Source organism: Phocoena sinus, chromosome 6, assembly GCF_008692025.1.
Source record: "Phocoena sinus isolate mPhoSin1 chromosome 6, mPhoSin1.pri, whole genome shotgun sequence".
Lineage (NCBI taxonomy): Eukaryota > Metazoa > Chordata > Mammalia > Artiodactyla > Phocoenidae > Phocoena > Phocoena sinus.
The window spans coordinates 41,793,224-41,805,706 of record NC_045768.1 but is presented as its reverse complement, the minus strand read 5'-3'; positions in this window follow the sequence as shown (position 1 = coordinate 41,805,706).

The following is a 12,483-nucleotide window of genomic DNA, read 5'->3' as shown; positions in this document are numbered from 1 at the left end:
TCAAACAGCTTCATGCTATATGATTAATTATATGACTTACTGGGGGATAATTCTTGCCAAGAGTAAGGTGATAGAAGAGCTAAGCATTTTAATGTAATAGCATGCAGTATTAAGTAGTCTTATTTGTTTACATGCATTATGGTGATAAAAATGGCATACTAGAATTATTATATTTAAACCACTATTAAAAAATCTTTGGCAAGTGTTAAAAAATATCCTGTGTACCTTCCTCTGAATTGAGGGGTGCCACTGGATCTGTTCAGCTAGTTTAGATTAAAATTTAGCTACTGAATCCTAAGACATAAATACTGCTCTGTCTTCTTGACTTCAATACCTCAGATGTGGAAATCTGCAATTAAGGCTCACTCACATGAGAGCTCTGCCAGGCTAATCAGTGGACTTTTCTCACTTCTTCTCATAATATATTTTAGGATGGGTAGGCTTATCTAAGTGACTCAAAGATGGAACTAGGCACAAATGTTATTAATATTACATGAAATTAAATCATTGTTAATGTGGCCATACTGCAGGGTTCCCTGGAGGACAATTCCAGTTGACAACTGTTGTCCTGGCTTAATTATTAATAGTTTCTCTATCACTATCAAAGTGTCCTGGTTTAGACAATAAATTATGTGGTCACCTAGTTATTATGCTTTGTATTTGTTGTCTATTTTTGTCTTTGCTAGCTATAGATTTCATAAAAAACACCTAACATTTAGATAATGAGACTTAGCTTCTGATCATTCTAGAACTGATATACACCGTGAGATGCAAAAAAAAATCCACTTTGATTGCTTGACTGGTATGTGAAATGGGGAAATAGAATTTTGTAAAACACATTTATATCGGAGGAGTCGCTAGAATCTATTTCTCCCACTGCCTAAATGATGAAAAGGGGGACTGGATAATATCAGAATTTATTTACAACAGAGATCCTTAACTTTCTTTCTTTCTTTTTTTTTTGGTATCGTGGATACCTTTACAGTCTAGAGAACCCACAGAGCCCTTTTCAGAATAATATTGTAAATACATACAGTAGAATACATAGAATTTCAAAGGAAATCAATTACTCTATTGAAATACCAATGTGTGATAAAGTAATATGTGTCCTTCTTTATGAATGTATTAAGTGATAAGATCTAATAGCAGGTTTAATAACAGCTATAATTTCAAAAGAGCAACAAACAAAAGTGATGATTTGTGATATCTGTGACAACTGTAATGTGATGTGATTATACCTGTGATTTTTCTTGGTGACACAGTCACAGATTCTGTCAGTGCTCTATGGTCTATATTCAGAATGGACTGAAATGTTAAATTACAGCTGGAGGATAGCAAAAATGAAGAAGTAATACTTTTCCATCCAAAATCTCAGACCTCCTGAATCATATCAAAAGACCTCTTAGCTGGGGGAGGGGGTGTCCATGGACCCTAGGTTAAGTACTCCTGCCCTAAAATAATATTCACTAAATTGGAGGAAGGTTGGGCTTCCCTGGTGGCGCAGTGGTTGAGAGTCCGCCTGCCGATGCAGGGGACACGGGTTTGTGCCCCAGTCCGGGAAGATCCAACATGCCGCGGAGCGGCTGGGCCCGTGAGCTACGGCCGCTGAGCCTGCGTGTCCGGAGCCTGTGCTCTGCAACAGGAGAGGCCACAAGAGTGAGAGGCCCGCGTATCGGAAAAAAAAAAAAAAAAATTGGAGGAAGGTAGATTATTTTCACACTTCTTATGTGCTGAGGCAGTAAAACCGTCCAAACAAGGTAGAAACATGCTTCTGGTAGAGTAAATAAAATCAGGTACTGTTACTGAAAAACTTCTGCTTATTTGCATTCACATTTACAAGTTTATGCTTTTCTGTCGCATACACTGCAGATATGTAAAAGGTCCTTCATTTTTTTTTTTTTTTAAAACTATTTTATTGGGATTGGGATGAACAACATTCCATTCTTTTAACATCAGTACATTCACAGAGAAGGTCAAGGGTTTATTAAATCCTCACATACTTTTTTTTTTTTTTTTTTTTTTGCGGTACGCAAACCTCTCACTGTTGTGGCCTCTCCCACTGCGGAGCACAGGCTCTGGACGCGCAGGCTCAGCGGCCATGGCTCACGGGCCCAGCCGCTCCACGGCATGTGGGATCTTCCCGGACCGGGGCACGAACCCGTGTCCCCTGCATCGGCAGGCGGACTCTCAACCACTGCGCCACCAGGGAAGCCCGGTCCTTCATTTTTATACAAGCTATGATGGCAACACCTTTTCATTTTACTCCATGATGTTGTTCTCTCCATTCAAATATCACTGGATTTGAAAGCTTGAGAAACTCTCTACATTCAGATAGTAACAGATTACAGCATGCAGCCAATCATTCTGCTTATTTATTGGATCAGAGGATCATAGGTGTGTGTTTGTAATCTCACATGCATTTTTCCCTTTCTCAGGGTTAGGGTTATGCCCAAAGTAAATACTAGCCATACTGCTCAGCGCTGAGGTAAGTTCTTAAGGTATAGGACGACCAGAAGTAACAAGGATGGATACCATGTTACTAAAGAAAGCATTGGTCCATGTTGAATGGGGGTTAAAAAGGTATGGCAAGGAGTCTGGAGGGATGCAATTGTAGGGTGGAAAGTGAAGTCTAAGGCAGGAATCTGGTGACAGGCTCCAAGTTGGGTAACAAATGCAGCTGGAGGTGTGTAGGGCTCATCATGATTGGGTCCTGAACACAATGGTGCCAGGATCCACTGTGGAGAACAGTGCCATTTCAAGGTAGATGTGTGCAATCCCTTCTTATCACTTTTCTGTATTCCCAGCCTTTGTCATCAGGCCCATGTTCTTGCCCTTGTATCTGGAATGTATTCCATAACAGGACAGCTGATTTGGGGTGGGGAATCAACAAACTAAGAGAAACATCACCTGGCTTTCTTCCCATTTGTCTTCTGCTTTCCTGACCTGTTTCTGGGTTTGGTCATAAGCTTGATCCTCTTCTAGACAGAGAAGTGCACGGGGAGAAATCTGGTTGAGGCATGACCTCTACAATCATGTATCATTTCAGATGAATCACCTTCCCTAACACTCCAACATAAAAGCAATCCCGTTGTTTCTTTTGGCTTGACCCTGAGGTCAGGACACACCTCCGAATATTCTGTATGTCGCAGTCCCCTCCCTGTTCCCAAACTAAGCTGAATTCCCAGAGAAGAAAGAAAGTCAGTCATTTGGGGCCTCAGGATGTGGAAGCATGAGCATATGAGCGTAGGTCAGAACATGAGAGCTGGTACAGAAGGCCCACCAGCAAATCATGTTTATGACCCATCTCTATCATGCTATCCAGGTCCTCTTTAAGTTTTTCTACAGGGTGTTATTTGATTGTTTTTTCCTCTACCACATGTATCAAAGACAGGAGTGAGGATCAAAAAATTGTTAATGTAAGGTGTTTCTGCCATAAATAAAAAAGGCAGAAGAGTTATTTTGCATGTTCCATTGTGAGGGCAGACTTTGCTTCCAGCAGCAGGGGCGGGAAGAGCGTGGAGAGGGGCTGTAGGTATCACAAGATTGGAACGTGTCAGCGGGGCAGCTGAGGGGGGGGCAGTCAGTGTCCACCTTTCTCTTCCCTTAGGCTTGGGGACAGTGTGGGAAGAAGAAAGGAGAAGCAGAATGGCGAAGTGGGCAGCTAGGAAGCAAAATGGAGGGAGGTGGAAGGAAAGCAGTTCCCAGTGGCCGACAGATGTCAGTTCATCATTGTTGATTTTGGACTGAAACCCTCTTTCCAGCCAAGCAGGCAGGCAGAGGTGAATTTATCAGATGTGATTTTTATCAGAACCCACTGCACGAGGCGGCCAGAGCAGTCACCGCGGGACCCCAGTGCTTGTGATTGGCTCTGACACATCTGGCCGAAAGGGCTCTTATTCCAAGAATGATCTTCTTTTTTCGACGGTATTGAGCTGGGACTGATTTTGATAGCCAGTTTCAGTCAAGAATCATAAAGTTATTGCACATTTAAAACCATCGGTATGAGAATCATTCTCTCCCTCTTTTCTCTCTCTCATCATTTCACAGGGCTGCAAGGTTACAGAAAGGTCTAATCAATTGTCAAACTCTTTTATCACTGAGAAGGTGGTAAAGAAAAAAAGAAATCTAACTGCCCTACTGTAGGGGGTTCTTCGACTATACGGCACCCTTTTCCACACACAATGCCGCCGTGATTAATGTCCTCCCACCTCAGACCTTGTTAAAACCTGTTCTCTCAAGCAGCCTGGTGGAGCACAGTTAAGAGTGGGGCCGAGGTTGCATAAATCAACGTGTTCTCACAGCCCCCAGGATATCCATTATAGATGCCAGCTGGATGGCTGGAAGATAGAGAAAAATGAATATTGTATCCTGTGGCCTTTTGCCTCTAATGACCACTTTTCAACATTTTTGAAGGCGTGATTAAATTTTGATAACCGGGGAAGTCACTCTGAGCAGGCTGAAATAGAGATAAATTGATGGAGGGTATGACATCTCAGTGGAAAGCAGGCAACTAATTAGTGTGGGAAGCGCACTCTGAAAGAGAAGTAAAAGGGAGACAGGTTTAATCAGAGGAGCTGCTGAGGTACAGGAATAGTTGGGATAATTGCGGCCTAGGTAGAAATCACAGGCTCAGTGAGCGGTTCTTCTGTCCTCTTGATTGGCAGCCGCTGACCTAGTGGCCGGCACCCTTGAACCTTTACAACGGGAACAGCCTTGTCAAAGCAATTTGCTTGCAGCTCTCCGTGACCAGTTATTTCAGCCGCCGGAGCTGGGACACCTGATCTGAAAGGGCACCCTGCTCCCCCGGCTGGCTGGGAGCTGGGCAGAGCAGCCTGTCGTTTGCGATGACTTGACTTTTGAAGCTGTGGCCCTTTCTCAGCCCCGGTCCTCCCTGTGGCCCACTCACACTTAGGTGAGCTCCCAGGACAGCTTCTGCCAAGACACAGTGTCAGGGCAATTTGGCCATTCCTTTGGGGAGCGGGGGAGGCGGGGCAAGAGGGGATGCATGGCAGTTAGGGGGAAAGGTAGTGTCAAGGCAGGCAGAGGAGAAGCCCCCAGAGGATTGGCCCCTGGAAGAACGGCTTTCTCTGGTTGCCTGCTTTTTCACGCCCCAAGGCAGGCTAAGCAAAGCTGGAGTGTAGGGGTCTCCACCTTCTCTTCTGGGCGGGCCTGTGGGGGGAGCTTAGAAGCCTCCCGGTTGAGCCCCTTCGCCTCCCTTTCACGATGGGCTGGAAGGTGCCGCCCAAGCAGACAGGCCTTCACTGTGCTTTGTTCCAGTGACCCTGTAGGATTTTGTTTATTGCTAGCAGGGAGTTTGCTGATTTAAACTTGTGTTGAGGAGGATCATCTTTTTTTTTTTTTTCCTTGCCTTCAAACCTGCGTTAGCACCTAAGACATTATTTTTTCCCTTTGTTACGGTGTTTTGGGGAAAGAAGACTGGATGGGAGGAACCAAGGTTGCAGCAGAGAGATGGATGAGAGGCAGCCAGGGGACTGGTGTACAGGCTCTGTTCTTTAAAGTCATGAATTAGTGTTTCTCCCTCCTTCCCTCCCCCCTCCCCTCTCCTCCCCTCCCCCTCCCCTCCCCTCCCCTCCCCCTCCCCTCCCCTCCCCTCCCCCTCCCCTCCCCTCCCCTCCCCCTCCTCCTTTTCTTTCTCTCTCTTCTCCTCCTTCCGTCTTTCTCTCTGTCTTCCTCTTCTTGGCTAAGAGCTTACTAGTTTCTCTTTTTAAATGCATGTCACCTGGATCTGGAAAAATGCCCCAAGCCAGGAGAGTTAATGTGATGTCTGTTCGTAGTGGCAGCTTATGGTTTCAAAGAAGCCTACAGTTAGAGTTGTCTTTTTTCTTTTTTTAATATGGCATTTTTTCCCCCCACTTAAAAATGAGGCCTGGTTATTAGAGGACCTAATTACATTCTTTGAATGTACTGATCCTTCTATATTTGCCATGCGGCTTGGCCAGTGGGAGCCTCTACGGCTTGTACCACATGTGGCCGCCTGCTTGGTGAAAACGGACATGGCATCAAATTGTTGCCCATTGCCCTGAGCTATTTAGAGCACGGAATGTTAGATGGAGAGGCTGCTCCATTCTAACTTAGGGGATCCTCTCTCTCAGTCTCATTCTCCTCAGAGACTGGCTGCTCCAAGTGAAGACTGGGGAATATTCTCCAGGTAGCTGGCCTAAGGGTTCCTCAGGAAACTGGAAACTTAGGAGTCTTATGTTCCTGTACCCAAAAATGACACCTGGCTTCAGGAGTCCCAGTCCCTAGGAGATGGGTACCTGTCATTTTCAGCATAGTGCTCCCATTGCTTACATAACAACGTGGTAATTTACTCTTCCTTTTTCATATCTTCGTTGGGAAGTGCCATACAGAATGACAGGGACAACCCAAAAGATGACGATATCTGGACTGTAGGCTCTCCCAACTCCCAGACAGATAATTACAATGCCCCATAATAAATAAGCCAGAAATGCTGGGACAGACAGAAGAAGGAGTCTGAATTCTGCTTCAGGAGCTGAGGAATTCTTCATAGAACATGGTGTCCCTGAAGGATGAGGAGGAGTTTAGCAGTTGAAGATGGAATGGAAGGGAATTCTCGGCAGCAGGGAGTATGTGCAAATTCCTGGAAGGGCACTGTGTGTTCAGAGAGCACTGGGCTGTGGCCAGGGCATCGTGAGGAACATCACCAGTGAGGCAGGTGACAGCTGGGTTGCCAGAGGTCTCGGATGAGCTCAAGGCCATGTCTGTATCCATTTTACCACCAAAGCTCGTGTAATATGGGGCACACAGTAGGTGCTCAATAAGTGTCTATTTAATGAATGAGCGGAAGAACTAATGAATGAGGAACCCGGATGTTAAGAGGGAAACTTGGGATGAGATTTTTTAAAACAAGGAATGTAACCGGTGGATAATGTGGAGGATGGTCCGCCTTGGGGTGAGTGCTAAAGGCAAGTAGTCCAGGTGAAATAGACAAAGAAAAAGGAAGACAGGAAGGCTGAAGCAAAAACATACCAGGAATGCAATGGAGGGCAAAGAGTCAAGAGACAGACATTTCTGGGATGAACTCATGGTGCTCAATGGATGTGGGGGGATAAGTGGAGTGAGAGACTCCTGAGAATGCCTCTCGAATGTGTGGCTTGGGTGAAGCGGAAATAGTATGGCACAACTAGAGGGCAGTTGTGAGAAAGAGCCAGAACTAAATAGGAATGAGCAGTTATACAGTCCGGACAATCATGCAGAGGGAAGGGAGGTGGGGAGAGTGCCACTAGGGCTTATTACCAGCATTTCCCCTAAATGCTCCATGTGGGCCTGTGGGTCTGTGTTCATCTCAGCGGGACATCTCTGCCTTACTGGTATATGCTCTGAAATTTTGATAAGTATATAACATTATTTTCCCTGAGTTTTAATACTGTTACTCTGATTTTTATTCTGTCATAAGAAAATGTTGCATTGAGTGGATTGTCATTGGATTATGTGGAGTGGGGTATAATTTTTTGAAAGTAATAGAAACATGAATAGCGTCAAATCAAGGCTGATACCAAAGAAAGTGATACATGTAACATTTATTTATGAAAAAAAATATTGCTTAGCATGTACAGGTATTTGTCTAAATGTTTTCAAGTATCAATTAAATAATTGTTTCTAATATCCCCCATGAAGAAGATATCATAATTGTGTGTGTTGTGCAGATGTGGAAACCGAGGAACAGAGAGGTTAAATTATTTCCACGATTGCCATTGTAGCATGAGCTAACACCTCTGTCAACATCATATAATTATCATTTCTTCTTTGTGGTGAGAATAATTAAGACCTGTTCTCTTAGCAAGTTTGATGTCTGTAATACAGTACTGTTGTCTATAACCACTATATCGTGCATTAGAGCTCCAGGATTTATTTATCTACAGTTGCAAATTGTACCCTTAAACAGCATCTCCCCAGTTCCTCCACCCCCGACCTATAGAGCTAACAAGTAGGAGAGGTCAGATTCAAACCCAAGACTCTCTCCATAGTCCCTGCACCTACCCACTCCTGCAGGCTGGCTTCTCTTGTTAAACTGTGTCCTGCGTGGTAACGGCCAATGCAGGAAGTGATGAGTGGTGGGCCTGAAGATTAACCACAAACAAGTGACGTCACAATTATAAATACTTTTATAAACGTGGAGATGATGTAAAACTTTAGAAAGTACTCATTGGTCGCAACTACTGCGGATCTGTTTAGTGTTATTTTCAGTCTTTCAGTCTGTTTACCTCTGCTGATGAAACGTTTAATGATTGGCAAATACAAAATGGCTGAGAACCCTTTGTCAAAACTTTCCATTGATTTTGTCCAGAGATAAAATCCCCGGGGTAGAGGATTTAGATCCAGGGGCCATGGAGTAGGGAGGATCTGTGAGACTGAGGGAGAACTCCAAAAATAGTTCAAGAACTGTTGTACTTTGTACGAGTGTTTGTTGCAGCTGTCTGGAGCCCCTGGTAGTGTCTGGAGCCCCTGGTAGTGAAGCAGAAGAGATTCAGGAGTGAGACCACCTGACTGCAAACTCTGCCCTCACTACTCACAGGTCATGAGACTTGAAAGATATATTACTTTACTGTTCTGTGTCTCAAGTTTCCTCAACTATGAAATAATGGTAAAAATGGTCCCTACCTTAGAGGGTTATTGAGAGGTTTGAGTTAATGCTTGCTCTTAATACGTGACTCCTTTCATTATTAGTGTGCAAATAGGACCCCAGAAACCCATCCACCTACCTCCTCTCCTCACAAATTTACCTCCTTTTTGTTTTGTGTCCCCATAGTGTCTATTTGAATTGTTAATCCAGCAAAGATAAGGTATTTATGGATGCAGATCTGTGATTTATTCCTCAAATGAGACGGCAGGTGTTAAGGAAGCGGGGCATTCAGATGGAGGCTTTCTCATGACATACTCCTTCCCAGCTAGGCTCCTTGTGTCCATAATTAAAACAAAAAAACAAATTAGAAAATGGTTGGTATATGAGGCATTTAAAAAGTGTCAGTGTGGCTTCAATCCTCTGATTTTTAGAACATCTATTGATATAAACCCTTTACTGTTTAAAAAACACCCATATGATCAACCTTAAGGACATTATGCTAAGTGAGATCAGTCAGCGAAAGACACATATTGTACGGTATCACTTAGATGTGGAATCTAAAAAAAGCTGAATTTGGAAAAACAGAGTAGAATGGTGGTTACCAGGGGCTGGGGGGTGGAGAACTGGGGAGATGATGTTTAAGGGTACAATTTGCAACTGTAGAAAAATAGATCCTGGAGATCTCATGCACAGCATAGTGATTATAAACAACAATACTGTATTATAGACATCAAGCTTGCTAAGAGAAAGATCTTAATTATTCCCACCATAAAAAAGAAATGATAATTATGTGATGCGATAGAGGTGTTCGCTAACGCTAAGTATCAATCATCTTGCAATATGTAAATGTATCAAATCAACATGGTGTGCACCTGAAATTTACAGTGTTACATGTCAATTATACCTCAATTAAAAAAAATAAAAAACATTGGCTCTTCTGATGATCATAACTCTATAGGTCAGTGTAATTTTATTCTATTTCTTTTTGTGCTTCACATGCAAAAATTAGTGTGGGTGATAACACACTCTCATCATCAGTCTATACACGGTGGCTTCTTCAGTACTCTTTGTTGTTAAATTGCCTGCCTATGGTAAAGTGCCCCAGTGACATGCCTAAAGCAGGGCAGTGGGAACTGTTTGGCCCCAATAGGAAGGAGTATTTTATCACTGGCATTGTTTAGAATTGCAAGGACATGGGGATTAATAAAAAGAAGACCTGACTTTTGGTCGGTGTTACTATTATTGTGAATTCCCTAAGGATGAGACACCCTGTGTTGCCTGAGCCTGGGCCCTACCCTTGGTGCACCACTATCATGTACAAATCATACGTATTCACTTGATTAACTTTTTATAAGTACACACCCTGACAGCCACAGTGTAAGTCAAGATGCAGAACATTTCTACCACCTTAGAAGTTTCCTTCACATCCTTCTCCATCAGTACTCATCCTCACTCCCAACTTAGAGGGAACCACTGTTCTGACTTTTATCAACATAGATTAGCCTTACGTGTTCTTAACTTTGCCTAAATGGAATCACACAGTACGTACTCTTTGGGGCAAGGCTTCTTTTTTTTTTCACTTTGTGCATGAAATTCATCCAAGTTGTTGGGTGTAGCGGCAGTGTATTCCGTTTTACTGCTGGCTGGCATCATTGATGTGACTATGTGACAATTTATTTATCCATTCAAATACTGGTGGACATTGGGTTGCTTCCGTTGTTTTGACTGCTATGAGTAAAGCATCTATGAAGGTACTTGTGAATGACATGCTCTCATTTTCTTTGAGAATCTACGTAGAGGCGAGGTTGTAGGAGCACCCCTCCGGCATGGGGCATAGCTTAGCTTAGTAGATATGTCACTCTGTTTTCCCAAGTGGTTGTGCCAGCATGGTCCACTTTTGTTTATCTAACTAATTAATTATTTTTAATAATTTAAAAAGTATCCATAAACCCATCATTGATTGAAATAAGTGTTATCTTCCCTACTTTACAAATGAAGAAACTGATTGGAGTAAGGTTTAATGCTCTTACGTATCACACAGCTAGAAAATAACATAAATGGGAGTGACGCCTGGGCCTTTTGAATTTACCCTCTCCCTGCTATAGCTTTATATAACAGCTCCTTTAAAGACATAGAGTTATCTGTAAGCAGAAAAGGCACTTGTAAAGCATTCACTGGGACAAAATCGGGAGAAAAAAAAAATCTCAAATTCTGGCCAGAAAAAAATAGGCGTTTCTCACTACTGCCAAAGAACTTGCTGGCAGAGAGCAAAGTGCCTGTCGGACATGGATGCTGGCATGATTCCTGGCACAACCTGCCTATACCTTGTTTGGCATCACAGATTCAAGGTTTTATGCGTCCGCGGGGCCAATGCATGGCATCCTTGCACAGGTCTACTTGTATTTGCCACTAAAGGTTTCTCTTCATTAAAAAAAGATAACCTACACCCTTGCTGAGCAAAGTGTGGCCCAGGGACCAGCAGCTAGGCATCAACAGGAACTTGTTAGAAATTCAGAATCTTGGGCCTCATCCCAGACCTTCAGATGCTGCTTTTCAACAAAACCCCCAGGTGATTCGTATGCTCATCCAATTTTGAGAAGCACTGATTTGTACAGTTGCGGATTAGAAGTCACTTCCTCCTGCTTTGGGGTTTTGGGGGATGCAGTTTTTCATCCCTCAGTCTTAGTTTCCCATTCTGAAAAATGGGGCTGACAATATGTACTTTGCAGGGTTGTAATAAGGACTAAAAGATAAAATAGAAGAAAAACAGCGATCACAATTCCAGATAAATGTCGGTGTTCAGCCAAGTGATAGCTGCTTTTCTTGGAGGTTTTCTCAAGCAAGGTGGGCCTGACTTTCTCAGTGGTAAAATGCGAGCCTTTAATTGTCCTAAATGCCCAGGGCCCAGCCCTCCTCTTACCTGCACCAGTGCTGCAAGAGAATCACGTGCTTGGAAAAGTCAGGACAGAGTTGGAGCTCTCCCTGGAAGTTACCCAAGCATGAGGGCCAGGCTCCAAGCCTCAGCTGATGTTCCTTGCTGACTGTTCTCTGAAAGCCACAGAGCTTAACTTAAAAAATGGAGAGCTGCAGCCATGGAATAAAAAGAGCCCAACACCTGCCAGGATAATAAGCAGGTTCTCCAGGGGAAGTTTGTTATACAATAGGACAGAGACATTCATGGGAGCAGAGGAGGGGAAGTGGGGTGGGAGATTTGACATGTCAGAGAGGCTGGTGTGTATAAATATTGCTCATAGGCAAATTAAGAATTTTTTAAAAACAGGCAAGAAAAGGTCTTCCCAGCTGAGCTGTCCTGAAAATTGAGATGTCCCTGAAGTAAAAGTTAGTGTATTTTTCCTGGTTGAATAGGAAAAATTATGTTTGATTGGACAAATGTCTTTAGCAATGATAATTACATGGGTACCTGAAACATTACCTGCCTGCCTGGTCATTTTCTGCAGGGTTAATATCAGTGGAACATATTAAAAAATACGAGTTTCATTTAATGACCTTTTTTCTCTTTTCCTGGTACCAGTTTTCACTGCGTGATTTCTGACTTTGGTGTCAGATTGTACAGGAAAGCAGTTTAGAAGGTATGGGTGATAAAAACAGGCCCAATCAATTTTTATAGGACCAGCAGCAGTGATGACTTAATTGCTACCTTGGTGAAAAGGCTGTGATCCTTATGCTAAATTATTTAAAAAATAGCTTTCAATGTATGTTTTCAGAATTCTGCTCAGTCTCTTGGCGTTTGAAATAGTACCAGCAGTTTGAGTGCAGAAAGGCTTACGAATGGAAAGCTCACAGCTAATTTGAAATACAGGATTTCAACAGCTCAGTGGAGCTGGGTTGCTGGTGAGGGTGGAACAGGCGACAGGAAA